Genomic DNA, 5766 nt, shown 5'->3' on the forward strand with positions numbered 1-5766 from the left:
TGTAGAGGCAGACCTGGCCAGAGAACCACCACGAACTAGTACTCTTTTCTTCCACTGCACTTAGTAAAGGGCATTATTGGCCCAAGGGAGGCATGTGCTTAGAGCACCATATTAAGGACAGTTATCAAGTACTTTCTCTGTTGTGCATGCGTCCAGGATACAGACTGAGCATCTCACGGACTTACTATTATCTCAAGGAGCTTACAGGTTAGCAAAGGCTATGTTCCCAGAAGTCAGTGATTTCCTTCCCTCTGTTCCCTGGCCATGGGCTGCCCCTGATTGGAAATATCATGTCACTATTTTTAGGGGAACCAGACAAGTAGAGTCTAAAGAGCTCCAGGTGAATTCATTTCCGCCCATGAGACACATTTCAGAGCATATATTCTGATCTATATACATCATCAGCATCTTCCCTTGTTCCTAGAGGTGGAAGAGAGGCTAGGTTAGTCCCAAGGGTTTAAGCTGTCTTTCCAGTATTAAGTAGGTAAAATTACTTCCCTTCTTAAGCATTAAACTAATTATAATAACTGCTTCTCTTTTTACACAATAAGGTACCGTATAGTACTTCCACTTTACATTTCTCCTTCACGGAGGATGAATTTTGCACATTGCAGCCAGCCATCACCCTTTCACCCCTGGCAGCCCGAGTTCAGTTCACTGTCATGAGATATGAGCAAAGCTACTCAACTCAAACAGAATTTAAATGCACGGGCTTTTTATAGCTCCCAATCCTAGCAACCACGGATCACAAAAGCCAGTAGTGGATACAGCATATGGGTGGTGAATGGTGGGGTGGGGGGAATGGAGGGAAAACAAGAAGGGCAGGAGGAGAGGGCTGCTATAGCAACACAGGTTCATGGAATCATGGACTCCAGTGACCAAAAGGCTGAAGGGGGTGAGAGATCCCACCCAGCGTGCGTGGGAGAGAGCCTCGCTGGGAGAGGTGGCCAGTCCTCAGACTTGTCTCTGTGACTCACTGAGTAACTACGAGGCAGTTATCTAACTTACCGAGGAGCAGAACGAGCAACTGGATGGAGTGGATTATAGATGTCAAGCGTCACTGTTAATAAACATTTGAAGGGGGAGGACCCGGGGCTGGGACTTCAGTCTCTCAACGGGCTGCTTTTCATCTCCTCACCCAGGAATTAGATAGCATATGCTCTGGACCGGGTATTGGAAGTGATAACGTGCTGAGCTAAAGGATATCAGAGAGGACAAAGGAGAGGGAATTCAAAAATGCCAGAATATCTGTGTGTCGTGATGGCTGATTTTATGTGTCAGCTTGACTGAACCAAGGGATGACCACGTAGCTGGTAAAACATTATTTCTGGGTGGGTCTGTGGGTCTAATTTCTGGAAGAAATTAGCGTTGAATCCGAGACTGATCAAAGAAGTTGTCCTCACCAATGTGAGTGGACACCATCCAATCCGTTGAGGGCCTGAAGAGAACAAAAGGGCATAAGGAGAGCAAATTGGCTCTTTCTTTGCGCTAGGACAGCTACCTTCTTCTACCCCTGAAAATTGGTGCTCCTGGTTCTTAGGACTTTGAACTCAGAATGAATGGACACCACTGGTTTCCTGGTTTTCCAGTTTGCAGATGGCAGGTGATGGGACTTCTTAGCCTCCATAATTGCATAAGTTAATTTCTATGATAAATCTCCCCTTAAATATCTCTCTGTATCCTGTGGGTTCTGTCTCTCTAGAGAACCCTAATACATGTGTCTACCACTCCAACTCTTGGTGCTTCCTGTATACTCCGTGTCCTTGCAACAACCACAAGCTTTGAGGAAGAAAACCTCTATCTTCCCTCTTAGCTAAGTGAAGAGGGTAACCAGATTTGCCCTTTTATCTCCGTGTCGCTCCTTGCTTAATTTAACAAGCAGGCTTAAGGACTAAGTGTAATCCTCAAGTTCGCCTCTCCCACTGATGCTTCCATGGTTACAACTTCTTATCTGCACTTTTAGACACTCCAGGCCGACCTCCAAGGAAGAATAACACCTTAGATTTCAAAGCCATTGACATCCTAAGTATAACTAAAAATCAGAGGCAAGACTTTATGAAGGGGAGGGTTGCTGGGGGTAAGATGATGAAGCTCTAGACAACTTAGAAGAGGCAGAAAATGTTAATGTGGATCCCAGTCAAATATTTTGCATTTTACAGTTTTAAGGTCCATTTGCTCTTGCTAATGAGTTTTCAGTGCCCTTGCCTTTTTCAGATCCACCTTTCGCCAACATTTTAATTCAAACTTTAGATGTCCAAACACACACACACACGTTTTTCTCTCTCTCCCTCTCTTTCTCAGTAACCTTCTGTTTTATACCTATGCCAAGTTTGGAGAAAATACAACTTTTTCCCTCTTGAGTTCATTTTCAGCCTACTGGAAATAGGCATTCCATCACTTTCTTTGTGAGCCTTGACACAGGAGATGAGTTCACAGGAGTTCCCTGGCTTCTCTTCAGTTCATACTGACTCTGTGGTACTCTCCTCAATACGTGACTGCTTGGTGACTAAGCCAACTACTCAACAGTCCTAACACACAGGCACCAGGGCATAGAAACCCTTTATGCAGAAGATGTGCTGCAGGCTGGCGATGACTGCACTATGTTTTCTTGAATCTTCCCAGCGGGCAGCCCTTCAACACATAAGTGTGGATTGATTATTTAAAATGTCCAGAATTCATTTAAAATGAAGTCTAGTGTTCATCCAGAATAATACCAATTTTTCTAAATGGGCTTCCCTGGTGGCTCAGATGGTAAAGAATCTGCCTGTAATGCGGGAGACCCAGCTTTGATCCTTGGGTTGGGAAGATCCCCTGGAGAAGGGAATGGCAATCCACTCCAGTATTCTTGCCTGGAGAATCCCATAGACAGAGGAGCCTGGTGGGCTACAGTCCATGGGCTCACAAAGAGTTGGACATGGCTGAGCGACTAATACTTTCTAAATGCAACAAGTAAGGTATTAAAACGTGTGTTAAGCCTGAGCTGGTAATAACATCACCCCCAGTCCCTTTTGGTTCTTTAGCAAAGTTTTCTCACACAGAGGTGCTGGCCTCACCTTGATGAAGGTGAGAGAGAACCATGATGCAGATGCTGGCACCGTCCCCATCTGTGCCCATCCAGCCTCCTGTCTGTGTTTTTGATACCGGGTCTCTGGACAGAGCCTGCAGTGGGCACAGCTGAAGTGAATGCTGCCTCTGGAGGGCCTCACTTGACTATTGAGATCCGTCAGCACTTTTCTAACAACCTTTCCTATAGCCTTGTTTCCTTCTGAGTCCTGCCTGTACAATCAAATCATGACTTTCTATTGTGGATTCAAAGATTCTTTATTCATCTTCAGTCCACAGCTCCGTTTTAGGAAAGCAGGTTAACTGGTCATTTCCAGTCCCATAATTTACTTTTCCTTTCTATGATCTTCTAAACTTGCAGGCACAGTAGAATTACGTAACCTGTGGGCATGCTCAGTCGCTCAGTCATGTCTGACTGCGATCCTATGGACTGTAGTCCATGCACCAGGCTCCTCCGTGCATGGGATTTCCCAGGCAACAATACTGAAGTGGATTGCCATTTCTTCCGCCAGGGGATCTTTCTGTCCTAGCGATCAAATCCGCACCTCCTGAGTCTCCTGCACTGACATATTCTTTGCCACTGAGCCATCTGGAAAGATGTAGAATCACTTGGGAGAACTTTAAAAACAAAGCATCCAGGCCCCCCTACCACAACCCCAGATTAATTCAATCATGCCAAGGTGAGCCCCGACATATTTTTTTTTTTAGTTCCCCATGTTATTCTAATATTCTTCCAAGAACAAAGCAGCATAAAAAGAAAGCTCCCTGCTGGTCCTCAGATCCTTGTCTCAGCCCCACAAGATCTCCCTGGGGACATAAGCATCCTAAATTATTACTTCCTACTAATAAAATATTATTGACATAACTATTCTTTTGCTTTTGTCCTGCTGTTTACTCTTTGAGGTTGGCTTGCAGATATTATTTTTCTTACATAATTTTTTAAAACTATAATTGGAAAGCCAAGAACTGGTTTGCTGTACACAGCTTCACATACATCCTTAATTTTGAATTCTGTTTAACCACTTCCTGGTGGCACAAATGGTAAAGAACCCGCTCACCAACGCAGGAGATGTAAGAGACGTGGGTTCGATCCCTGGGTCGGGAAGATCCCCTGGAGGAGGGCATGGCAACCCACTCCAGTATTCTTTGCCTGGAGAACCCCATGGATAGAGGAGCCTGGTGGGCTACAGTCCATAGGGTCGCAAAGAGTTGGACATGACTGAAGTGATTTAGCGTGCACGCACACACACACACACACTCTCCAGTAATGTGCCTGCCTTTCCAGTTTTATCATTCCACATATACGTAAAACTGGTTATCTTGCCTGAGTTGCTGGTAGAAGTCAACACATTATATAGGTCACGTTATATATGTCAATCTGATGTTTTTTGCACCAAACTTTATTTTCAGTCTCTGCCCGCAAGTACTTCTGCTCTCTCACTGCTTCCCAAATTGCAGTCTCAAGCTAGCTTCCCCCCAGCAAAGGCAAGCAAACTGGAAGTGAAGCAACAACCACTGCCCATTCTTGAATGAAGAGAAGCATCATTTAAGGAACACCCAGGAAACTGTTTGACTGATCAACAAGTAATTCTCCTGTACTTCCTATATGGACACTTCCTTTTTAGGCCTGCAGTATGTTTCACAGCACTTTTAAAGACCTTCCTTCATTTGAGCCTCACAACACCTTGGGTTAACTCGGTAAAGCATGTACTGTCCTCATACTACAAATGAGAAAACCAAACCAAGATGAAACTCTGGCCTCCCTGACTTGCTTCCAGGACCTCATCATTAGCATAATCCTTATTCTTACAAAAACTTTAGAAATGCTATATACAAAATGTTTCTTATGACCCAAAATTTACAGGAAAAAGTAAATTCAGGGTCATTCACTGAATGACCCCAGCACCCTAGAACAATCATTATTTTGTTTTCCTATGCTTAAAAATGCAAACATATACTGTGTATTTAAAATGAATTCTTATAGTTTTGCTAGAATTTTGTCCATCTGTGTGGCTTTGGAATAATCTTACTATAGTTAGAATGAGACACTTTAATCTGTAATAATGCATACCTCTCCAAGGTGTTCATTCTGCTGTGTGCATCACTCGATAGGGCAGGATTTGGGGAGAAACCAGGCAACGAAAACAGTCCTAGTTAGTAAAACCTTAAATTCTATGATTGTAGAGTTGGAATTCAATTATTGTAGTTATATTACCACCTTGTTCAATCTGCCCATTAGAATTAGGATAGTGTAATCTACACAATCGAAGTGGCTTGTATTGTACCAAGTAGGTAGAAAATGTTAATCTCAACCAGAATCCCTACTCTTCGGAGCTTCCTGGGTGGCTCAGTGGTAAAGAATCTGCCTGCCAATGCAGGAGGTGTGAAGTTCCCCTGGAAAAGGGAACGGCAGGCCACTCCAGTATCCTTGCCTGGAGAATTCCATGGACAGGGAAGCCTGGAGGGCTTCATGGGGTCACACAGAGTCAGACACAACTGAGCGACTAAATAACAACAGGTGGTCTTCCTACTGCACAGTCATATTAATCCATCAAGGATCCACATTCCTGACAGCATGCGGCACCAGGAGGGACACACAAGACGTGGCCCCAGTTCTTGGGTAGCTTCATTTTTAGATCAGCTGCAGGATTTCTCAGTAAATGCTGGCTTTGCTAATAGCAGACACAAAGCCACAAAGCCCAA

Source organism: Bos indicus x Bos taurus, chromosome 4, assembly GCF_003369695.1.
Source record: "Bos indicus x Bos taurus breed Angus x Brahman F1 hybrid chromosome 4, Bos_hybrid_MaternalHap_v2.0, whole genome shotgun sequence".
In the NCBI taxonomy this organism is placed as follows: Eukaryota; Metazoa; Chordata; class Mammalia; order Artiodactyla; family Bovidae; genus Bos; species Bos indicus x Bos taurus.